The following is a 25,401-nucleotide window of genomic DNA, read 5'->3' as shown; positions in this document are numbered from 1 at the left end:
TTCTGTTTGTGATGGCCTGAGAAGATAAGTGAGAGGATTTTTATCCTCTTAATTTTGTGGAGGTTTATATTGTGGCATGGCATGTGATCTCTCTTATAGAATGTTTTATGTCCATTTGAGAAGAACGTGTAGTTGTCCTGAGCTAGGTCAGAAGGAGCTTCACAGGTCCATGGAAAGAGGTCGTGGAGACAAGGACAGGGTAGCAAGGCTTCCCCTAGTCCTCAGACGAGGGACAAAGGTTGATCAGCACTGGGTGAGACCGAATGGGTAGAGAGACCATTCTAATGGTCTAATTTCTAATTCCTTCTAATTTCTAATTAGACGTTTTCTAATTCCTTCTCTAGCTAGCTTAGCTATTGAGCCCCATTGACACTAGCTAGTCTCCTATCTCACCAGGTGGAAGGAATTAAATAGGTCACTGGGAATGTGCAGGATGGTGTAGCCTTTTGTGACCTGTGATGGTTTGTTAGTCTTTCAATGATACATGTTCTTAGACTTGACCCCTTAACTAGGGTCTCTGAGCAACGGCACCTCACCACCTCGTGTTGTAGGGGTGGCAAGAGGTCTAAATTGGGTTAACTTCCCTTCCCACGGGGGAGGCTAGAACAGGCTATAGTATCACACTCCCCGCCCCCAAGTGTGGAGCTCAGATAAGACCCCAGAAAGTTAGAGTCTGGAAAGATGGCTGTTCTTGAAGGCAACCCTCATTCCGAAGAACAGAATGCACTGGCCTATTTAAAGCATGTTTCCTTTCTCCCTCCTTCTTGCCAGAGTCCAAGGGGGTTTTTCTCCAATATTCACTTTGAGAAAGTAGTTGAGAGTCTGAAGGTATATTTAACCCAATTATGGGACAACTTGGGCACTCCTGAAATTTCAAATTTCACTTATCCATAATGAGCTTCCCAAAACCCGTGCCTTACAGTTTAGGTTTGCTTTACCTGATACTGGTCTCCCAAGCTTCTATGTTTGTTTAATTATTTGGATGAAGGTGTTGAGGCTACACCCAGTGGTGCTCAGGACTTACTCCTGGAAGTACTCAGGGAACCATATTCCATGCCACGATCAAACCTACCTAAACTATCTCTCCTGCCCTGCTAGTGGGTTTTTATTCCAGTAAATTGAGATTTTCTCCTGTCGCTACAAGGGAGAGCTGTGGCAGGGTAGGGGGAGTAGGTTGTTTTACCATTTTATAAATCTAATAGATCTAGGCACTTTGTTTTCAGCTTACTTTTTCCATTCTCCATGTGCGTGTTGCACGCACACACACACACACACACACACACACACACACACACACACACAGCTCACAGCCTCTGTTGACCTTCCTAGCAGTCCTTGAGCAGAGCTGCAAGCCTGCCAGAGAGTTGGTTAGCAGCTGCAAAGCAAGCATTACATGCTCGTAATCTGCTTGCCGGCATAACAGACATCCAGCTTTTGTACACAAGAAACAGAAATTTATCAGTGGCCAGAATTCTCTCCCAGACCAAGGTGTATTGGGAGGAAGAAGCTTGGGCTGGGGGACATTATAGGATAGAGTGTTATGGTTGACTCTCTGAAAAAAAGCCTGATCAGGGTATTTTTTTTAAAACCCCTTGTGCACATTTGGTTACTTAGACTATGAGTAACATACTCTTGTTTTGCCCAAGTGCTGGATGATGAATCTAAGTAGTCACTGGAGTTTTGATGAGATTTATTGCACACATAGAGTTGTTCGTACCAGTTGCAACAAAAATTGATGACCTTTACATAAGACTCAAAAAAAGTTATTCTAGATGCGATTTATTTTTCACACAAATCTCTAATCCAAGCTCTCTAGAGTAGGATTTGAAAGTATCTGTTCAACTGGGCAGTTCTCATGTCTGTTGCCAGAGAAAGTCTCATTTGGCTCCAGGAATCATGCATGGTCCAGTGGTCAGCATTCGCGACATCCCTGGGCTCTGCTGGGGGCTCAGGACACTGCAGGTGACTGTGCATGCCCAGTGGAGATCAATGGGTCATCCACCAAGATGATGGACTGGACTAGCTCCTTCCTGTCTCACTTCCGTCTCCCAGGAAGGTCCAGTAATAGATAGGTTTCTGAATTCCAGGCATGAAGCTTTTCCCTGCCTGGCTGGGGAAAAGTTGTCCATCAAAAAGACCAAAAATGAAGCTTTGCCTTGAGGCCAGTTCTTTGAAGAGTTTGTAGGTTGAACTTCTCGTGTGAGGCCAGGGATCACGTCCAATCTTCATTCTTCTCATGTAGAGGAAAGGGGAGTTCTCCACGGAGGAGCTGACCTGCTCTTTCCCAGCTCCCTGGGGCAGGACAGCCCTTCACACCAACAGAGAGAGGTATCCAGCTTATCTACAGCTGAGATAGACAAATCCTACTATTAACCTTAAGATTTTCTTCCCCTGTGGTACCACACCGCCCCCACTCCCTTTCCATCAACTGATGCTTTGAGTACTATCTTATGGCCTTCTCCCTGGATTCCTTTCATCTTGTCACTATGATAAGAATACCAGTGGAGACTAAGTTACATTCTTCAGGGCAGCTCTGGCCCCACTGGGCAGTGAGCTCATGGCTTTCCCTGCTGATATGGCTTCACGCATTCCCATCAAACATTCCCGGAATCCTCAGTAGGTGCCACCATACTACTTCCGGAGAAGGAAGAATTGCCAGGCCCATTTCTCTGTGGATGAGGAAGCTGGAGCTCCAAGCAGTCAAGGTGACACAGTCCCTGCTGGCCCTTGCCATTCCCAGGGCAACTCATGAGGGCCTGGTGAGTCAGATCCACATGCTGAGAGGCACCATCATAGCCCTTCTCTCCCCCGGGACTCTCGGCTGCCCAGATCTCCTGGCCCAGGAGACTAACAGCAGCCTCTGCCAACTTTGGGGAGACCGAGGCAGAGCTGGAGAAGTAACAGCATCATGGCAAAGAGAGGACTACAAGCCCATGTTCCAAGTCCCCACCCAGGTGCTCAGCAGGGCCTCCCAGAGAGTGTGAATGGAGCTTGATGGGGATAATGGTCTCCCTCCAAATACACTCACTGCGAGAGCTTTTCTTACTGGGCAATTCAGCTTTCAAATGCTTGGTACATTAGAGCAAAGGATGGGTGTTTTGTCTTCTTTTTCTCCCTGCCTTTTTCTTTTTTAGGGCAAGCAATTTGCTCCTTTCTGATGGAGAATGAGATCTGGCAAGTAAGTGCTTGTTCTCCCTCCTTCCCTTGTTCCCCCATTCCCTCCCCACCCTTCAGTTTAAAAAAAAAGTGATGGGGGGAGGGAGGGGGCCTGAGGAACACAGGATCCATGCTAAGCAAAACTATTTGCATAAGCTGTACACTTGGTTCTTAGAGCCCGGGCTCATCTAACCTATGACAAATTCCTCCGTCTCGGCTACCTGCCAGCTGCGTTTTCATCGGCGTTGGCAAGACAGCTGAAGAGCACATTCTGTACTAATTAACGACCTTCGGGGCGAAGACCACCGATGGCAATGCCAGCACACTTCGCTTGTTAAAGGGGACAGGGAGCCTTGTTGGACAAGACCCAGGGGGGTTTCTTTAGGGTGGAGGGTGGTGGGCTTGCAGGCTTGAAGGAGTGAGGGGTGGACCGGGCAGGAGCAGTGTGTGTGTGTGTGTGTGTGTGTGTGTGTGTGTGTGTTAAACATACCAGAAAGACCAACTCCAAGGGGTAGGACGCGTCAGCAAGACCTCCGAAAGGGCCAGAACATGACCTTGAGCCCTGGGTTCCTGCAAGGCCACCTTGAAGCAGCAGGTAAAGAACCTAAGCAGGAGAGCTGCCCAGGCCGGGGAAGGATTTCTGTTGGCCAGGGGACCTTGGGCAAAGCCTCGAGAAGCCGGATCCGCTCTGGCTCCCAGAGGGAGCTGCAGCGCCCCCTGCAGGTCACAGCCCTAGAGTGATCAGCAGTCTGGGGAGCATATCCTGCCCCCCCCCACCCCCCACTCCCCATCACAGTAAGAGGCCTCAAGACACACAGGGAGAAAAACCTCTTACCCCTTCCCCCCCGATCCCCCCCCCCGCTTCCCCTCATTTTATTCTTTTCTTTCACCTCTTTGACTTGTGGGGATCAGGAGGAGGACATTTTTAAAGGACTCCCAGGGATGGGGAGAGAATTAGGGAGACATTCTCTCCCTAATCTCATCATTTGCCCCACTGTCTTTTGGAGAAGGCTGTGGGTCACTGGTCCTTAGGATGATTTCTGGAAGCTTCCAGAACCCTCCTTGTTTGTCCTCTTCTCCCGGAGAGACAAGGACCAGCCAAAAGGTCAGTGCCCCTACTCTTAGGGTGCAGGGATGGGTCCTTTGAGGCAGTCCCTGAGGCTTTCCAGAATGCATCTCCTAGGGATGAGCTGTCTGCAGAGGGCCTAGGGGATGTCTCTGGGGAGAGGGCGAAGGTCAAACATTCGTGGTGTCTGCTGGCAGACCCAGGCCACTTTCCTCATGGTGCCACCCACTCTTGGAGGGAATCTAGCAGGACCCCAGGACACTCCTCTCTGCCCCCTCTGTGCCCCTCTTGGCTTCCATCTCTGACCTGGCACGTCCAGCAGAAGGGTGAGAGGCCAAAGGGGAGGCCAAGAGAGATGGGGTGCCCCTCAGCTCACCCCAAGCCCCTGCAGGCCCCCAGCCACCCCCAGATCCCCAGCCCCATGCTTCATTAAGGGAGTACAATGTGTCCCCATGGTCGCCTGCCAGCCGGGATGTCCTGTGTGACAGCAGATGCAAAGAGAATGAGCAGGCGGCTCAAAGGGCCTGGGACAAAAAGAGCACATTGTCCGGAGCTCTGAAAGGCCTGCCTGAGAGGGTCCATATGCATCTGAAAAAAGGACCCCAGTGGGTCTCCCCCCTGCCGGCCCGAGCCCGCCCTCACCCAAACCTTCCACTCCTGCACACAATGATGTCCCCAAGCCAGAGGAGTAGGCCAGCCCGGGCTAACAGCAGGCGCAGGGCAAGAGCGTGGAGACGGCAGACACATGGGCCGCTCCGGGCCAAAGCTCCTGGGCTTCCAGGTGAAGGAACTGGAGCTGGTAGGGAGGCGGTCTGCACGCCCTCGCCCCGCCAGCAACCCCAGCTGCCGGCGCTTCCTGGCCGCCCACCTGCTGGTCTGTCCAGGAATTCCTCAAGGGTCCCACTGCTCTTCTCCCCTGCACCCCGCTCTCAGCTGCTCCGCCAGCGTTGGAAGCCAAGACTCAACGTGGGAAGGGACTGTCCACCCACCAGAATCCCAGGGCTTGGTTGGACGGGTGAGCCTGAGGCCTCCGGGAAGGGGAGAGGACCTGGCTCACAACCAGCTGTTCTTGGGAGAGAGACAACCCAGGGCGTTGGAGGGAGGAAAGAAAGCACATGGCTTTGCAGGTCGGAGGTCATAGCTCAGGTCTTCTGGTCTGTCTGGTGAACTTGGGCTGTCCATGCAACGTCCTGAAGCCACCAGAGAGTCCATGAGAGAAAGTCAATCAGTCAGGGCTCAGGGTCACCACGATGTCAACATCCTTATCAGGATGGATTCTGGGTAGAACATCACCCTTCACGATGCCCACCCTGCCTCTCGCAGAGGGTCCTGGGAGGCACCAGGGAAGGCTCTTTGGACAAAGGGGTCCTGTACACACGATGTTATCAATGTCAGGGCACCTGGGGAAACTCGCAGGACCCAAGATCATATTCCTGGGCACAGAGTTGACGGGCTGGTGTTTGCATCTTGCCTTGGACTTTCAGGGGAGGAGGAGAGGAGGACTCTGCAGAAAGGACCAGCCCCAGGAGGCCACGTCAAGGTTCGCTTTTCAAATCCCTTGTAAATGCGATCTCTCCGCCATGGTGGGCAAAGCCCAGGCTCCTGATTTCAGAGACATCGCTGAGTTCCCTTGCTCCTGTCCTCACTGCATTTTCAGACATGAGAAAGTTCTCCATCCAGCCCCAGAGCCCCGCACCCGGGGCGGTGGGGGGGCTCTTCCTCTTTCCTCCTCAGCCCCTCCCAAGGTAGACTTAAGTGGACCCCACAGACTCAGACTGCTTCCCCCTGGGGGGGAAATGAGCTCAGCGGCTGTGTGTTAGCAGATGTGGGGGAAGTCTGTGTGGTCTCCCAACAGCTGTTCAGAATTCTTTCCCCCTGAAAGTTTCCATTCTGTATATGGGGAGGTGGGTAGGGGGGCAGGCCGGCCGGCCGGCGGCAGGGAAGGAATGTGGGCTCTCCACCCTGTTTTGGAGCTGTTCTGTTTTGTCGAGATCTCAATGTTTCAGAGGCATGCTGGAAGATGTCATAAATGAGTTTGTTTTGTTCCAGATGTATGACGCTGGGCTCTCTGACTCGGATGAGACACATTGTGTTGCCATGCCAACACACACACTCACACACACACACGCACGCGCGCGCGCACGCACACGCACACACTTCCCAGACTATGCTCGGCTGGTGGGGGGAAGGAAACAAGAGGACTCAGAGAAATCATTTTTCTCTCAAAGGAATTTCCCGTTGTGAATCAAGTAACATATTCTCAAAGCAGTGAGGAGTCTGATGAATAGGAGACTGCCCAGAAGCCCACCGTATGAGTTTCCTCTGGACAAGGCTATCAGGGAAGGTGGCAGAGGAGATACTGTTGGGGATGAAGGTGACAACTTCAGTAGGAAAGCAAGAGTTTGACACCCTCAGGGCCAGAGCCATAGTACAGTGGGTAGGGCGTGTGCCTTGCATGTGACCGACTGGGGTTTGATCCCCGGAATCCCATATAGTCCCCCAAGCACTGCCAGAAGTGATTCCTGAGTGCAGATCCAGGAGTAACCCTTCTTGAGCATCACTGGGTATAACCCCCCAAAATAATAATAATAATAAAAAGAGTTTGGCACCCTCCATCATGTAGAAGGGCGAGGAGGACTGAGGAATCTCCTCTTACTCACCTACGTCCTCCCTTTTAGGCCAATAAACCTCTTTGTTGATTCCCAGAGCTGGGTAGGTCAACAGAGGGCCAACTGGTCTACCCCCCTCCCCAAACAGAATCATCACCAACGCATCCTTTCTCCTCTACAAGGTAATCCTTGTTTACTTAGGGAAAAGATTCCAGAAAAATGAGTTTGAAATTTCTGTTTTGTGCCTGGGCCATACCCGGTTGTGCTCAGGGTTTACTCTGCACTCAGGGATCACTCCTGGAGTTGCCAGGAATCAAATCTGGGTCAGACATGAACAAGGCAAGTGCCCTACCTGCTGTGCTAACACCTTGACCCCGTTTTGAAAACTTAAAAAAAAAATGGACAACTTTATTAGAAAGTAAGCAGAAGAGAAAGAAATTTCCAGGCATAGGGGAAACTTAATATAGAGCTAAGTTCTCTGTTTCAAAACTTTTGGAGAGTGTTCCCCTTCCCCCATTTTGACTTTTTTTTCTGGAGGGGGATACTAGGAGTTGAACCCAGGGTAATATGCCTTCAATTTGGATGAAACTGGTTTTTTTTCTGTTTTGGGCCCAATGGCTGGTGACACCTTCTGTGGGTAACAGTGAGTGCTGGGAATTGAGATCTCTACCTCTATTTTATTTATTTATTTATTTATTTATTTTTGGGTCATACCCAGAGATTCTCAGGGGTTACTCCTGGCTCTGAACTCAGGAATTACTCCTGGCAGTGTTTGGGGGACCATATGGGATGCTGGGGATTGAACCCGGATTGGTTGCATGAAAGGCAAACGGCCAATCCAGGTCTATACCTCTGTCCCTCTCAGAGAGCTCAGCAAGCTACTGAGAGTATCCCGCCCATATGGCAGAGCCTGGCAAGCTCCCCGTGGTGTATTCGATATGCCAAACACAGAACAAGTCTCACAATGGAGATGTTACTGGTGCCTGCTCAATCAAATCAATGAACAACAGGAGGACAGTACTCCAGTGCTACTCTTAAGCAGTGCTCAGTGGGCTTATGGACCACTCCTGATGACTCCAGGCCAGATACATAGTTCCAATAATTCAGGTTTGGGGCCTACCAATATGGTGATGCTTGGGGCCAGGGTGCTGGGGTCAGCAGGGCTACTGGCTTTTAATCTTGTTGGTAGGCTTGTGTTCAGAACCAGAAAATAAATCTTAAACTTAAGGAACATATGCTCTCCCCCCTCCACATCCCCCCCATGCCTCCAACCCCACCAAGAGGCACTGTAGTCTGAAAAGGGTTCATTCAACAAGATTTACTGGATGCTGACAGTGCCAGGATATATGCCAGGTGCTCATAATTCTGAAAAAAAAATTTTTTTTTTGCCTTAAAGCTACTCACAGTGTCATAAGCAAGCAGGGCACAGCATCCCAATGTCTATTCTAAAATGTAGGTGAAACAGAATTTTGAGGAAATTTCCTGACTCCAAGTTACTGACTCAACTTGGAGGTTGGGGAATGATTAAAAAGTTTTCATGGAAAGAATTAGAGTTGAACTGGGCTTTGAGGAATAGCTAGAGGTTTGTAGGTTAGAGGAGCAACAGGCATTCCAAGCTCATGAGTACGAAGGCATGAAAAATGAGCAAGGAATCTCTTTCTTTTCGCCAGTGTTCTCTCTTACTCAACACCATCAATTAATAGATGTGAAAAGAATCTTAAATAGTGAGCAGAGCATTTTACAGAGTTTGTGTATACCAATTTGACAAACTCATAACACCAATTCACACAAGGGCCAAGACTGATGTGAAAAGGGTTATTGGAAGAATGTCCAGGGTGGGCCAGAGTGATAGTAAAGTGGGTAGGGTGTTTGCCTTGCATGTGGTTGATCCGGTCCAGTCTCTGGCATCCCATATGGGTCCCCAAGCACCGCCAGGACTAGTTCCTGAGTGCAGAGTCAGGAACAACCTTTGAGCATCACTGGGTGTGACCCCAAAACAAAAACAAAAACAAAAAGAATATTCAGGGTGCCGAGGCCCCTGCCATTCACTTAGTCTTAGCCATGAAGATTTATCCATGCTAGTAAGGAAAGAAAATACTCCTCCAGGAAAGCTATACTATTAAGAAGAGGAGGGGGCATTGGGTTGAGATGATGAATGTGTATCAGTTTATTCATGGTATGACCTGGTTCTGTTCTCAAGCATTTCTTTTTTTTTAATCATCCAATGCTCTTGCCCTTTCTTGTTGGTCTGAATAAGCAGTCAGTCCTGTAAGAGTGAGCGCCATCACAAAAGTAGCTAAGGAAACTCACCTTGCACCCAGCTCTGTCTGAGTGCTTTGTATTCATGACAAAACCAGTGCTCACAATTTTGTAAGTAAGTGTGCCCCACCAAGAATCCCTCTCACAGACAAGGAAAGGAAAAGGGAGAGGCAAGTAATGAGCCAGGGTCACGTTGTTAATGGTTATAAGAGACTAGAGGTGAGCCTGGTGGTGTGGTGTTAAGCTTGCAGGGTTCCTGACCAGATCTCTCTGGTATCCTTCTACTAACGAAGCTAACTAGAAGCGTTCATTTTCTTTTCCGTTCCTATACAATGACTTAGGGTAACATTATTGCTGTGGGTTGGGATTGGGCTCAACAGTAGAAATAACAATGGTCTTATAAATGTGAGGCCCTGAGTTCAATCCATGATACTGCAAGTGAGAGTGAAGAGGAAGAAGAGGAGGATGAAGTGGACAGACATGGAGAGTATCATGCTAAGTGAAATGAGTCAGAAAGAGAGGGACAGACATAGAAGGACTGCACTCATTTGTGGAGCATAAAATAACATAACTTGAGACGACTGATACCCAAGGACGGTAAACACAAGGGCCAGGAATATCTCTCCATGGTAGGAAGCCTTCCTCATGAGCTGAAGGAGAAGGCAGCTGGAATAGAGAAGGAATCACTAAGAAAATGGTGGTTGGAGGGATCGGTCGGGACAGGAGATTTGTGCTGAAAGTAGATAATGAACCAAACCTGATAACCTCCCAGTCCCTGTATTGCAAACCATAATGCCCAAAAGAAGAGAGAGAGTATGGGGAAAATTAACTGCCATGGAGGTAGAGGGAGGGCAGGAAAAGGCGAGTATACTGGGGACACTGGTGGTGGAGAATGTGCACTGGTAGAGGGATGGGTGTTTGATCATTGTGAGATTGTAACTCAAACATGAAAGCTTGTAACTGCATCTCCTGGTGATTCAATTTAAAAAAAAAAAAGAAGAAGAGGAGGATGAAGGGGAAGGGGGGAAAAGGAGAAGTAATAGAAGAAGGAGGGGAAGAAGGAGAAGGCTCTTGTATTGAAGACTCTTCCTCATCTCAGGAAGAGTGGTCGTATTATGTGCATATGGTAGGCAGAAGGGAAGTGCCCCACCAGTGAGAACAAAGTAGTTCCCGGCTTGGATGGGTGGTTTGGAAGCCTTTTACTGGGGGCTGGGCGGAGTCATATGCTCATAAGCTCCCCTTGAACCCTTCATGTCACCGCTCCAAAATCCATGAAGAATGACATTCCATCGTGAAGATGAGAAAATGCAGCTGGGGCAGAGCTCATGGGTCCTGGCCACAAGTGGACATGTGGGTGGGACATGTGACCCTGGTGGCATTAGCGTAGAACCAGACCAGGCAGGAGGGTGGCTGTGTGGTTCTCAGACCTCCACTTGCCCCAGACTCCAACCCGTTGGCTCTTCATTCTCACTCATTTTAGATGCTGCCTTAGAATACATCTCAGTTTGGTACTTGCAACCTCTTCATCTGATTTGACCCATGAGTGGAAATGGGTCAACCTGGACCATCTGTGGATATTCCAAGGCGTGAGAGGGCCCTGAGCTTCCTCCTTGATCTGAAGCTGGTATGCTGTATTTTGAGAGACTAGATTAGTTTCCCACTGTAGGGTGCTGGACTAAGTGGATTTCTAACCTCTTTTATATGGCCAGAGTTGGAGAAAGCGAAATATAAGTATTGCTTTAAGAGCAAGATGCTTTGACTTCATGCCAACCCCCCCCCAAAAAAAAAGAGAGAGAAAGAGATAACCTAGCTCTCCTCAGATCTACAGCTTAGAATCCTGCAGGACCTCTTGAGATGCTATGTGAAGACACACTGCACTTAGCTGTGAGCAGTGCACAACCTGTTCAACGGTCTCTGGCTCTCTCCCTGCCGTGTTCAGCAGTTCAGCATCTCATTGGGAAAAGTGCTAACTTAGATGAGAAATCATTCCACAGTTTTATTGGTGCTATCACTGACATCCCAGAAGTCGTGGTGAGGGAGTCCCTCTCTCCTCAGAAACCAGGGAAATCCTCCCTGTCCAAGGACCCTCCAGCTGAGCGGAGTCGTGGACAATGATTAGGAATTTCCCTTGCATAATTGGAGGAGCAGGGCCGAGGACAGGTATAGTACCTGGTGGATGGTGGGTTCATTCTGTGGGTGGAGGGGCAGGAGAGGGAAGGCTGAGGGTGGGGACAGTCAGTTCCCCCCATCCCTAGACCACACGGGTAAGTGGGTGCCTGTGCCAGGTCGGCCCCCTCCCCCCACCCCTTGCAGACTGGTCTGGCCCGGGCAGCCGGGACCATCAGAGAAGCCAAGGTTCTGGGAGACAGGCAAGCCCAGTGCAGGGAGGAGATGGCGAGATTTGTTTGTGTAAGGCCAATTCCCCACGCCTTGGACCACAGTACATCAGTGTGTGGAAGAGACCAGCCATTCATGGCCTGTCTGCAGGGCCGGCCAGGGGGGCGCTTTCTGGGGGAGAGGCGAGAGGCCGCCTGTTCCCAGGGCCTCCCGGCTCGGTGCAGACAGCCTGGAATCTTCCAGCCCCGACCGCGGGGCACCCGAAGTGGCTTTCCTCCAGGAAAGTTCATGCATGCTAAGGGATGAGCCAGCATCGGGGGGCTGCCAGAGGGGTGGGGCCCGGGGTGCTGGGGCTCTTAGGGGTGGTCCATCCCTTCTGAGAGATCTTGGATCTCAGTGAAGGTCAAGCTGGAGACCACCCTGGAGGTGAGCAGAGGGGAGGGAGAGACGATGTTCAGGGACAACCCCTTTCTCAAGGAAATTCTCCAAGGACAAATCCTTCCACCACAGAGAAGCCAGATAAAAGCCCAGCATCAGTCCCTAGAGGACATGGGCTATGGTCTCACTAGTGTCCTTTCTCCCAAAGTTGTTGGGAGAAGGACAGAAAGTTCCACTCATGGCAGGCCACAGGGTAAATGCTGACTGACTATCTGGGGTGAGCACCGTCCCCTCCAAACTAGATGTGGGTTCTGAGTGACAGGCAAGGATGCCATGTGTGGTCCTTGTCTGGGAAGACAAACCTGTTTCCCCGAAGGTTTGATCTCTCTCCAACTCATCACAGTTCACTGGCCACAAAATGGGCCCCACCATTCCCAGAGCTCCCTGCGGCCCAAAGACTGAGCCACAGCCCGAAAGCCCTGTTCTTGCTTCTCTTCAGATGAGTCATGACTGACCCATAGAGCAGCAGCTCGCCCACTATTCAGCCTCATCAGGACGAGCTCGGAGCCCCTAATCTGCTCCTTCACGTCTCCACTTTGTTGCCTGTGCCTTGTATTAGTCACAAATAAAGGCCGATACCTAAAGTGACACTTTGGAGGTTGTGTATTTCTCAAGATATCAGAACTTCTTCAGGGTGGAGATTGAGCTCCCTCCTACCTGGAGGAAATGCCTGGTGTTCGGTCATCAGGTGGGTGAGGGAGCAGGAAGAGAAGAAAGGGGTGGAGGGAGGGTAGATAGATTGTAGGCAGGTGGGATGGAGAGAGGGAGAAGGAAGATAGAAAAGGAGGAGGGAGGAAGAAAAAAGGTGAGGAAGGAAGGAAGGAAGGAAGGAAGGAAGGAAGGAAAGAAGGAAGGCAGGGAGGGAGGTTGGAAAGAAGGGAGGAAGAGAGGAAGAGAGGAAGAGAGGAAGGGAGGGAGAGAAGAAGAAAGGAAGGAAGGAAGGAAGGAAGGAAGGAAGGAAGGAAGGAAGGAAGGAAGGAAGGAAGGAGGGAAGGAAAGAAGGGAGGGAGGTTGGAAAGAAGGGAGGGAGGCAGGGAGGGAGGAGGGAGGTTGGAAAGAAGGGAGGAAGAGAGGAAGGGAGGGAAAGAAGAAGAAAGGAAGGGAGAGGAATGAAGGAAGGAAGGAAGGAAGGAAGGGAGGGAGGCAGGGAGGGAGGTTGGAAAGAAGGGAGGAAGAGAGGAAGGGAGGGAGAGAAGAAAAAAGGAAGGAAGGAAGGAAGGAAGGAAGGAAGGAAGAGAGAGAGGAAGGAAGGAAGGATGGAAGGAAGGAAGGAAGGAAGGAAGGAAGGAAGGAAGGAAGGGGAGGGAGGAGGAGAGGAAGGGAAGGAAAGAAGAAGAAAGGAAGGGAGAAGGAAGGAAGGGAGGGAGGGAGGAAGGAAGAAAGGAAGGAAAAAAGGAAGGAAGGAAGGAAGGAAGGAAGGAAGGAAGGAAGGAAGGAAGGAAGAAAAAAGGAAGGAAGGAAGGAAGGAAGGAAGGAAGGAAGGAAGGAAGGAAGGAAGGAAGGGGAGGGAGGAGGAGAGGAAGGGAAGGAGAGAAAAAGAAAGGAAGGGAGAGGAAGGAAGGAAGGAAGGAAGAAAGAAAGGAAGGAAGGAAGGAATAATAAGAGGAGTCAGAAATGTAATGATTTGGTTAGAAGTTTGGGGAGATTTCAGACCCAGGAAAGCAATACATTCCTTCATTGGGTACATCTTTCTTTTTCCCTACTGTAACACCATTACTTTCAAATTTATTCCCCCAATGTCCATCTCACCTTGGGTTTATCCATCTCACCCTGGGCTTATCGGTCTCCTGTATCCTCAGGTAGACACCTGGGAAAACAATCTATGCAACTCAACCTTCCTACAAATCTTTATTCATTTAAGGACAAAGAAGTATAAAATCTTGATGGTTGCCACATCAATTTGATTCTGATCATCCTAACATCTTCCAGGATTCTGAGGCTGGGCTGGGCAGATGAGTACATTCTCACATCACTTGTCTCTTCTACCAAGCAAGTAAAATTGCTCAAAACCTGGTTTTAAACTGTGTGTGTCCATTTAGAAAAGAGGCTTTCCAACCTCTTCTCTTCCTCCTCCCCCTCCATTTGCTCCTCCTGCTCAGTGTGAAGATGGGGAGTAGAACCTTTCTAATGATCCACCTCTAAGTTTCCTTAACATTTTCCTCTCTTTGCAGCTTGCTCTACTGGAAGAGCAGTTGAAAACAAAAACAGAATGGCACCCATCAATATGTGATACACAGGGTGTGCTCAAGCCCTTAGTCAGGCTTCCAGACAAAGGTAGGCCAAAAGTGGATAGACTTTGAGACAGTCAAAGTTATAGGGGATTGTCCACTTCTTAGTGGTGGTGGGCGTGTGGATCAGTTAGCAGTCCTAAGTCTTGTGTTGTTGAGACATCTATTGTATTCTCCCCCAGAGCTTCTCAAGAGACTGGCACATGGATGGTGTAGACACCACATATCCAGCTGGATCAGGGAGGTGACCATGCATTCACCTAGAATCGGCTAGATGTCACAAAATCAACCCCATCAGTGAAGGAATGCTCATGTCCAGGGCACTGATTCTAAACGCATAAAGCACAGACTTGGGGGTGGGGGTGGGGAACAGAGGCTCTGGGTAGCTTCATGATATGTTCTTTGAGAACAGGACGCTGGCTTCCACTGGCTATTTCTCTTCCATTGAGGTGTTTATTTTCTTCAGGTCAGGAGTAACTGATCCGCATACCAGAAGAGAACTATGATGGTGATATGAAGATGATGTGATAACTACCCTAAAGCACAGCGGTAGGGCATTTGCCTTGCACGCAGCCAACATGGCCGACCCGAGTTTGATTCCTCCGCCCCTCTTGGAGAGCCCGGCAAGCTACTGAGAGTATCTCGCCCCCACGGCAAAGCCTGGCAAGCTACCCATGATGTATTCGATATGCCAAACACAGCAACAACAAGTATCATGATGGAGACATTACTGGGCCCACTTGAGCAAATCGATGAACAACGGGAGGACTGTGACCGTGACCCTAATGCCAACAGTCCCGATACTCCCAATGGTAATAATAGCTGCTATGGGGGCTGGAATGATAGCACAGCGAGTACGGCATTTGCCTTGCACGTAGCTGACCCAAGTTCGATTCCTAGCATCCCAGAGAGTCCCCCGAGCACTGCCAGGAGTAATTCCTGAGTGCAGAACCAGGAGGAACTCCTGTGCAATGCCAGGTGTGACCCAAAAAGCAAAATAATAATAATAATAATAATAATAATAATAATAATAATAGCTGCTAGGTCTTAAAGAGTTACCCTTTGTCATATTTTCTGCTAAGCATTTCATAGGTTCGCTAACTGCATCCTCATCAATGCCCCACTCCCCTATGAGATAGCTGGGAGAGGAGGAAGATGGGAAGATCAACTGGGAGATAATGTAATTTATTCAGCAACCCAGTGAGATTGTATTATCAGTGGTGTTGGCAGCGGTGAGAACTGAGGCTGGGAGAAGTTCAGTAAGATTCTAGCCAGGATGACTAGAGAGATAGTAGAGAAGGTAAGGCGGTTGCCTTGCATGCAATGGCAGCTAAAATTCTGGTTCGAATCCTGGCACCACGTGTGGTACTCCAAGCATCACCCAGGATCACTTATGAGCACAGAACCAGGACTAGCCCCTGAGAACCATCCGGTATGACCCATAAAGATTCTCCTGATTTGGGGCTAGAAGGAGAGTTAAGGGACCAAGGTGCTTTGCCTTGCACATGGCTGACACAGATTTCCTCCTCTGCACAATGTATGGTTGATCCCCTGAGCATCACCAGGAGTTGTCCTTTGGGCACTGCTGGGTGGACCCCCAAACAACAACAATAGACTTTTCAACTGATTTAAAATTTAAAAAGGGCTGGAGCGATAGCACAGCGGTAGGGCGTTTGCCTTGCACGCAGCCAACATGGCCGACCCGAGTTCGATTCCTCTGCCCCTCTCGGAGAGCCCGGCAAGCTACCGAGAGTATCTCGCCCACACGGCAGAGCCTGGCAAGCTCCCTGTGACGTATTCGATATGCCAAACACAGTAACAACAAAAGTCTCCAATGGAGACGTTACTGGGCCCGCTCGAGCAAATCGATGAACAACGGGAGGACTGTGACAGTGACAGGACCTTTCTCTCCCCCTAACACTCCAACCCTCACATGCTATGGGGGTTGTGGTGGGAGAGAGAGAGGGTCTTGCCTCTGGGGTGACTTCACCAGGGCAGAAGGGGCTTTTGGACCAAACAGGGAACTGTTTGGTGTCGTCTGTAGTATGTTTCCTTCTGGAAGTCTCTGGCCCCAATTTGGTCTCCAAGACCAAATCTCACTTTCTCTCCCACTTGGGAGGGCTCTGTTTCCCCCCCCCCCTCTTTCTCTACTTTGATCTGCCATAACCATCCTGCTGACCCATGCCTGCATCCAGATCCCCGGGGGCACTTCCAGAGAACCTGGATCAGTATCTCTCCTCCGTGGAGAGGCTCCCTAAGCATTCCGAGGTTCTTCATGGTCTGCCCTGCACACTCCTCTCCCTTCCTTTTCTTTCTTCCACAACGAGCTGCTTATCGTGGCCAGATTTCCAAGGCAGACACCCAGGGAGAATGCCCACGGGGGTATGGTCGTGTGGGGCCTGTGCCTCGGAGGGTTGGCTGCCCCTCCGTCGTCTGCCCTTGCTGACTTACTGTGTGACCCGGGGGCCAGCCACTTGCCCTCTCTGTGTCTCCGTCCCCTGCGGTGGGATCATAGTATCTACTGCCAAGCAGTGCTGAGAGCATGAATGAATGATACCCCAAACGCCCTCTGAGCTTTTGGGACAAAGGTGCTATGTTAATACACAGTAACCCTCTTCTTCTTCTTCTCATTAGTATTATTCAAACCCAGATGGCATTATTATTGTTGTTGATTGACAGCCCTGCATAGCCCCATTCACGGGTGTCAGAGAGCCAGGCGGTAGTTAACACAAGCAGAAAACTATGTTTAAAACAAAGCCCAAGGAACACTCCAATAGTGTATGCCTTGGGTTGCTATTAAAGCCAGAGCAGCTGCGGAGGCAACACCGAGGCACAGAGAGCAAGGAAATGCATCCCGGAGCACAAAGAGGGGAAAGTGGGTCTTGACACTGATCATATAATCGTGCTGGGCTTTTATAGACACTGGGAGGCCTCAAACAGAATCAATGCTTGAACTTTATCCACGGTTTACAGGCAGCGGCTGGAAAGATCTTTGTTGCTGTGCTGCCATATTAATGACCCAGCTAGGGGCACCGCCACCGCCTTCTCTGCCGCCGCCGCCGCCGCCTCCACCGGGCTGCTTCTTCCAAAGAAAACAAATCAAAGTGAGTAACTCGATGTCCTGCAATGAGTTTTCCATTATATAAAAATAAGTATAAATCTTTCCCAGTCGGCTTGGCATCCTGGGGACGTCGGGGGCTGGGAAAAGGGTCAAGGTAACTAAGACGCTTTGACCCCCCTGAACCCACACCTCCAAGAGAGGCGACTTCTCTTTGTTCATTGCAAAATAAACAGATGAAAATAAACTCAGGGGAGCCGCCAGGTCTGTGCAGGGTGTTTGCGAGGATCTAGGGCGATGAGGGAGGAAGAATGTCGGGGTCCCTCAATTGAGTTCTCTATGACCTTTTCCACCCCGCCTACCTGGGTGACCCCAATAGGTAACAGACCCTCTAAGGGCAAAAGCATTTATCTTCAGTGACAAGCCATTATCGTTTTGCTCCACTCGAGATGTTTCGTCCAAGTGCCGTCTTGGTACACGCAATTCAGTGCCTCAAGAGTCTTAAAAAAATGAGGATCCACCAATATTTTGATCATGCTAATGGAAACTGGGAGCATCAGGAAACCAGGAAGTGGAGACAGAATACGTTGATGGTAGGAATTTGAATCCGTGGACGAATCATCGCGTGAGCTCCTACCTAGAATAGGGAAATACGCATGAGTTTATGATAATGGGCCAAGGACAGGGTGAACATGTGAAATGAGGAGGGGTGGACATAGAGGAAGAATGTGATGGCATTTGAAAGGCCCGGAAGAGCTTGTTCTTGTTTAGGCGTGACCTTGAAGATGCAGGAGACAAGGACAGAGTGAATGATAAGGAGAGACAGTTGAACATCTGGAGACCAAGGAAGTGGATCCTTGGACATGGAGGCAAATGATTCCAGGGTGCCACATAGTGATCAAAGGCTCAGAGACACCCCTCCCAGACCCAACCATTCCCATTCTTCCTTCAGAGGCAGCTCAGAGGTGGTCCTTCCCCCCTCACCCCTTCGAAAAGTAGACATTTCCACCTGGTACCCAAGTTCTTGAGTTTCTTCCCTCTAATTTCTCAGACTTCTCACCAATCGCCGCCCTTTTTCTTTTTTCACTAGAATCCTCTGGTGGCTTCTTCCTGGCCACCACAGGCATGTTCATGCTCATCCTTCTGGATTCTTTGAGAGAACGCCTCCAGCTTACCGTCCAGAAACTAAAGTAGGCATTCTAGCTAGGAAGGGCGTGAGAGGAGAGATGGATATATAGGGAAGGAGGCTGGGGAGAAACCACAGGAGAAAGGAGGAGATGAGCTGAAATATGAAAAACCCAATGAGACCAAGAGTGAATATAGAAAAGAAATGGTTTGTCATGAAGAGAAAATTACCATGGTCAAAGGCATGAGAGTTGTGCTGACACTAAGGGCATGTTCAGGACTTATCGGCCATCACTGCATTTCTTCTTCCCAACAAACAAGCCACAGTGGAAGGTGAGAATAAAATCCAGCAGACAGAGCAAAAGCTTGGAGAAGACCACAAGGAGGGAGAGACGAACATAGGAGAGGGTCTGGAAGGACAAGGAGGTTGACATTCAAGGGCAGAAGACAGACATGATACTGAAAGTTGTTGGCAAAACCAACAACTGCATTCACCTATTTATTTATTTAATGTGGCTACTAAATATTTTTAAATGACTTATGATTTGCATTCTATTTCCACTGGATAGTCACTCTAGAACTCAACAAAGTGCCTCATAACTGGAAGATACTTGTAACTGTGATTTAAAATAAAACTAAACTCAATGTTCAAGTTTAATATCTGATAACAATATTTTTAGGCAGCTTTCTTCTTCTTCTTCTTCTTCTTCTTCTTCTTCTTCTTCTTCTTCTTCTTCTTCTTCTTCTTCTTTTCTTCTTCTCCTTCTCCTCCTCCTCTTCCTCCTCCTCCTCCTCCTCCTCCCCCTCCTCCTCCTCCTCCTCCCCCTCCTCTTCCTTCTTCCTCTTCTTCTTTCTTCCTCTTTTCTCCTCCTCCTCCTCTTCCTCCTCCCCATCCCTCTTCTTCTTCTGGTGAAGCAAGGTAGTTTTTTTTAATCAAAACTCATTTTAGAAAGATGTGAAGAGAGAGAAAGGGAGAAGTACATGCATGAGAGAGAAACAGATTTCTTCAGAGTGGAAATAAGAAAGCAAAGAAGCATAGGGACAAGTGAGTGAGATACGTGTTCAAGGGAGAACATGGACTTGAAGAGCACACATAGGCAGCACTTCTTTCTTCCAACAGTTCTTGTCATTGTTTTTTTATCTGCAAAAATTCATAGTTTCTTGATGGAGCTGGATACATAGTCCAGGAGGTAATGAGCTTGCCCTGCATGCAGCTGATCTCAGTTTGATCTCCAGCACCACATGTGGTCCCTGGACACTGCCAAGGGTCATTCCTGAGCACAGAGCCAGGAATAGCCCCTGAGCATTGCCTAGTTTGATTCCCCCAAGCTCCTCCTGCCAAAAAACTTTGGTCGCTTAGTATGAAAGATCGAGACCATTAAACAAAAGATGCTTCCAGATGTTTTATTTCTGTATAAAGTAAAGGAAAAAAAACCTAAAACCCCCCCAAACTCATGTCCTCGTTCACCCCCTTTCTCTGAGATATACCAGAGTCATTCAAATACTGAGTGAACTAAGGAGAAAGAAAAGATAAGTGGTCAACTTTAGGCCTTTTTTTGGGAAATGGTGAAATTGATTCATAATTCTGAATTTCCAAACTTGAACTTCTAGCCAAGGACCCATGATGGAGTCAACCTTTATGTCTGCAGGAGACAAAGCATTGAGTAGAGTTAGCACTTAGCAAATTTCTATTGAAGGACATTTTTCAGGAACTGGAGGTGAGGGTGAGTCAAAGTGGTGGAGCATATGCCTGGCATGAATAGGGCTCTGAGTTTGACCCTCCTGGTGGCCCAGTCTCGTTGGGTTGAGCATGGAAACTTCAGGGCAGCATTTCTGAACTGAGCTGCTTCAAGAGTGTCCTCCAGGCCTCTATTAAAATTTTTTTCTCCCCCAATGAATAAAGTTTTGGGCTCCGGTTAGGAATGCAGGGAGGGTGAAACAGTAATTTTTAGAACTAGTTTTAGACTTTTAAAAATGAATCATTATGGAGAAGAAGAAATCCCACATCAGTTACATGTTGGGATTTCTGAGATGTTTTTGGATGACTAGTGCAATTAAGGAACAACGTTCTGAACTATAACACAACTTCAAACTCCCCTGTCTACCTCTCTCACCCATATTTCCCACATTTTACCCATCCCATGCCCAGTGCTGGACAGAATGAATCGAACCATGGCAGTAAATGGGCGTGATGAGCGTGGTTTGTGCTGGAGAAGACCATGGACTTGAGGGTGGAGGGTGATGGGGGGGTGCATTGAGGAAAAGGGGTGGAGACTGGCACCAGAGAAGACTGTGGTTTTAGGGGATTTTTAAAATTTGTTTGTTTAATTACTTGTTACAATGGCTTAGTGTCTCTCCCTAGCAGAGATACAGATTTGTGATGGATTTAGCATGGTTTTCAAACAAAACTGCTACTCACTTGAATTTCTGTTTTTGCTCAAATTCATGCAACTGAGATGGAGAGGAAAAAAATCCAAGCTCCCATCAGACTGAAATCCTTTCGTCGTGTGTGAGTGTGTGTGTGTGTGTGTGTGTGTGTGTGTGTGTGTGTGTTTCTATGTCACAGAGACTGCATTCTGTTGCTGGGGAAGAAATGGTATCCCAAAGGATTCCAGAAAAATTAGACAATTAGGTAAATATTTTTACTCAAAAAACTATGCCATTTGGTACCATTCTCCTTGATAAATGATCTTCTCCTTGTCAGAAAGGAACCCTAAAAGGTAACTCTTCTCTCAAGCTGGAAACATCACAAATAGAAAGGTACAATCAGGTTTTTATGGCTGTTAAAACATTTAGACATACTAGAGCTTGAAGTAATTTAGTGTTTTCCCCCCCATTGCATATTCAGCTTACCTAAAATAGGAAAAGAGAGGCCAAGCTTAACTCTCTCCTCGTCTTTCTTACAGAACACCACATAACTGAAAAAAAAAAGGAAATGGGATAGTTTGACTCTCAGCATCTTGCCTTGCTCATTGCAAAAAAAAAAGAACAGTATTGTGAAAGGCATAGCAGATGATCTTCACTCATTTAAAAGGCAAACATTATGGAAAACTGTGTCCACCCCTTATTTAATAAAACATTGGATAAGTAGGGGCCAGAGAAATAGTACAGTGGGTCTGGACTTGCCTTGTAAACAGCCTATCTGGATTTGATCCTCAGCACCCCATCTGGTCCCCAAATTCCTGCTAGGAGGGATCCCTGAGTGCAGAGCCAGGTGTGGCCCCCAGTCCCTACCCCCCTTGAACCCCAATTAACAAAAACATTGCATAAGCATATAACACTTGCTCAGAGCCAACACTTAGATAAACAGCTGAATGAGAAGATAGCTGGATGCGGTGCTTCAGTCTTATGTACCTGAAGGTTTCTTCTCTGCCCATGCATAAGGAGTGTGTGATCACGATCATGATCATCCTGTTGTTCGTTGATTGCCTCGAGCAGGCACAAGTAACGTCTCCTTCTTCCTAGCCCTGAGATTTTAAAAGAGCCATTTCAATGCTCTTTCAGGATTAGAGAATGAGACCCATCATTGTTACTGGTATTTGGCATATTGAGTATGACACGGGAAGTTTGCCATACTCTGCCGTGCGGGCAGGATACTTTCGGTAACCTGCCGGGTTCTCCAAAGGAAAAATAAGATAATAAGATGTCGCACAGCCGCATTTGCGGCCACGCGCTTCTGGGAGCTGGGTTTTATAGTCTCTGTATCTTGATCGTTGATGGGACCAACCTGGTGCTGGCGGCAGCTGGTGGGTGTGATGCCTACCTACTGGAAGATGGGGTGTCTGGTTGGAGAAGGCCCAGTCCCAATCCGAGTAGGCTTGGAGACCAGGACCCGCATGCCTGGGTTCTTCTGCCAGTTCTTCCATGCATGAGGCCCATCTGGACATGTGGAGAGCCGTCCCAGCATGGCCATGGCTGGCTCTGGAGGTCCTCAGTTGCTGGGGCTCTGCTGGGGGTGGGAGCGGGGAGAAAAACTCAACCCTCCCCCCTCCAAGGGGCCCCGGTGAGGACAGCCAGGCGCGGGGGCAGGAGACTCTGTGCTGTTCTCCTCCGGGAGCTGGGTTTTATAGGAAGGAAGGAGTGTGTGTACAGAGAAGAAATAAAGAACTTCTCCTGAAGGACTGAGAGCAACCTCTTGGAGAAATTTGTGTGTGTGTGTGTGTGTGTGTGTGTGTGTGTGTGTGAATGGAATTTAGAGCAAGGCCTCTTAGAGGTGTGAGAAGTTGCTCTGAATGGAGAGCAACTTACATCTTCATTTTTAGGGGCAAATGATGGTCTGAGAAATAGTATAGCAGGTAAGGTGTTTGCCTTGCACATGGCCAATCAGTGTTCGATTCCTGGCACCCTATAAGCTCCCCTGAGTTCCACTAAGAATGATCCCTGAGCACAGGACCAGGAGTAAGCCCTGAGCATTGCCAATGTGGCCCCCAAACTAAGAAAAAAATAAAGGTAAAAAGGTAAAGGCCCTCCTGTTAATCGTCGATTTGCTCGAGCGGGCCCAGTAACGTCTCCATTGGAGACTTTGTTGTTACTGTGTCTGGCATATCGAATACTCTCGGTAGCTTGCCGGGCTCTCCGAGAGGGGCGGAGGAATCGAACTCGGGTCGGCCATGTTGGCCGCTTGTAAGGCGAACGCCCTACCCGCTGTGCTATCGCTCCAGCCCTAAGAAAAAAAAAAATAGGGGTAAATGATATATAATGAATCTCTGGTCAAGTACAACCTCATTAATTTTATATTTCTATATATTCCCTGTGTTCTAAGTTACAAAACATTGAAAGACAAGAATATAAATGGGGAAAATCAGGTGACAGAGAGATAGTATGGGGGATAAGGTGCTTGCCTTGCATACAACCAACCTCAGTCTGATCCCTGGCACCAGATATGGTCCCCAGAGAAATGCCGGACAGAGGTGATCCCTGAGCAGAGCCAGAAGTAAACCCTGAACACAACTGGTTGTGTGACAACTGGACACATATCCCCAAATAAAGAACAGAAAAAGGCAAACGTAAGAAGACAGACACAAATTCAAAAATATTTTTTTTCTGGGGGAGGAGGAAGTGGCTCTCCAGAAATGCACGGGAATAGGATTATATTCCACTATACTTGCCCCAGCTGAGCAGCACTGATGACTCATGGCTCAGTCCGTGACTCAGATCCACCCGTGCCAGGAGCGACTGAGCTATCCCTGGCAGTGCTCAGGGCCCCGGTGGGGTCGGGGATTGAACTCAGAACCTCCAAATGCAGAGCATGCACTCCGGTCCTTAAAGCCATCTCCCTGGATCCTCTTTCTTTATAAATTGTTGCAATCAGGGCGTGGCAATGGCACTGTGGCCCCAATCAGGCAGCAGAGAAGTAGAGCCTATATCCTCTGAATAACAGCCACCAAGTATTTGTTCAGAAGTTGCTAGAAGTAGCTGCAGTCTCAAAAGGCAAGGTCAGACTCTCACAAGTTAGGGGAGAAGGGAATTGGGACTCCATCGAAGCTCCAGCCTCCTAACTAGAAACTAATCCAGGCCCTGTGACCAACTGTAATATTTTTATGATCAGTGCAGGCCAGCAGCCCTGGAGAGCCAGCAGAAGCTGGCTACGGACTGAAGGCCCAGGGTACTGCATAGAAGCATCCAGAAAATGACTCTGCTGGGCACAAGGGAATGCCACACAATAAAACTAAATAGAACTGAACCACAAGTCTCCCATGCAAGTGTGTAGGCTGCAAACTTTCAAAAGGAAGTGGAGAAAATGAATGCAAAGAGAAACAACCAATGCACAATAATAGTTCACTCTGGCTGGAAATAACTCTGAAAGCTGTCTAATAAGGATGGCCATGGTACGTTTCAGAAGATTACAGAGATGAAAGAGAAGGTAGATTCATTAAGAATGGGGCTTCAGGAGGTAGTGCAGGGATTAAGTCTCATCAACGCCACTGGGTGCTGCCCTGATGGTCCCACCCAGCACCGCCAGTGTAGCCCCGATGGTTCCCAACACCACGGGGCTTGGGCAGCATCCCTGGGTCCTACAGTGAACTGCCACTCTGATTGGCAGAATATTGCTGGTAATGAGTCCTGAGTGCTACTTGGAGTCCTCTCCTATGCCCCATGTATTCCACACTCGGAGATGCTCAAGGCTTATTCCTGTCTCTGCATACAGGGACCGCTCCTGGCAGAGCTCTGAGGACCATGTGAGATGCTGGGGACAGAACCTGGGTCAGCCACATAGGAGGCAAGCACCCTACCACCTACCCTCAGTACTCTTGGGTTGTTCGTGTGGGTTTTTTTCCTTTTTAAATAACAAAAATCAGAACTAACACAGGGTAAAACTGAATAATCTGGGTGGCATGTGAGTTAACTCTAGTTTCCAAACAAACCATCCTAACACCTTACAAAACAAATCTCTGCTATTTCAGAAAGCCAAAGACTCTTGGGCTGGCTGGTGCTGGTGATCTGACGTGGGTGGAGCCATCTTTTGCACGTCCAGGGTGCTCACAAAAATGATGGGGGCAGTCAGAGACTCTCTTTTTATATAATCCCACTTTCCAAGAGGATAGACCAGACTGGTTATGTGATGGAATAAGGTTCTCTGGATTCCCCCAATGAACTGCTTCAATACAAAATCAATTCTTAATCTGTCTGAATCCTGTTTGCTAATGTTCCTTGGTCAAGGGGTCACAAAAGACAAGACCAGGCACTCAAGAATGGAGAACGGAGGGGCTGGAGCAATGGCACAGTGGGTAGGGCATTTGCCTTGCACGCGGCTGACTCAGGTTCGAATCCCAGAATCCCATATGGTCCCCTGAGCACCACCAGGAGTGAGTCCTGAGTGCAGAGTCAGGATCAACCCTGAGCATTGCCGGGTGTGACCCAAAAAGCAAAAAAAAAAAAAAAAAAAAAGAATGGAGAATGGAGACACTTTGTTCATAGAGTCTAGGTTGCTACAAAGAGCACAGAGCCAGGAGTAAGTCCCAAGCAACACCAACAAAATTAATGGAGCGAGATCAGAAATCTAGTCATATATAACTTACAAGAAAGCTACTCCTCAAAACAGTAAAGGGTTGAAAATCAAAGTGTTTTTGGTTTTGACGCCATACACAATGGTACTCAGGAATAATTCCTGTAAGTGCTTGGGAG

The sequence above is a fragment of the Sorex fumeus genome, unplaced genomic scaffold (assembly GCF_029834395.1).
Source record: "Sorex fumeus unplaced genomic scaffold, SorFum_2.1 ptg000036l, whole genome shotgun sequence".
In the NCBI taxonomy this organism is placed as follows: domain Eukaryota; kingdom Metazoa; phylum Chordata; class Mammalia; order Eulipotyphla; family Soricidae; genus Sorex; species Sorex fumeus.
Note: the sequence above shows the minus strand (reverse complement) of the source record.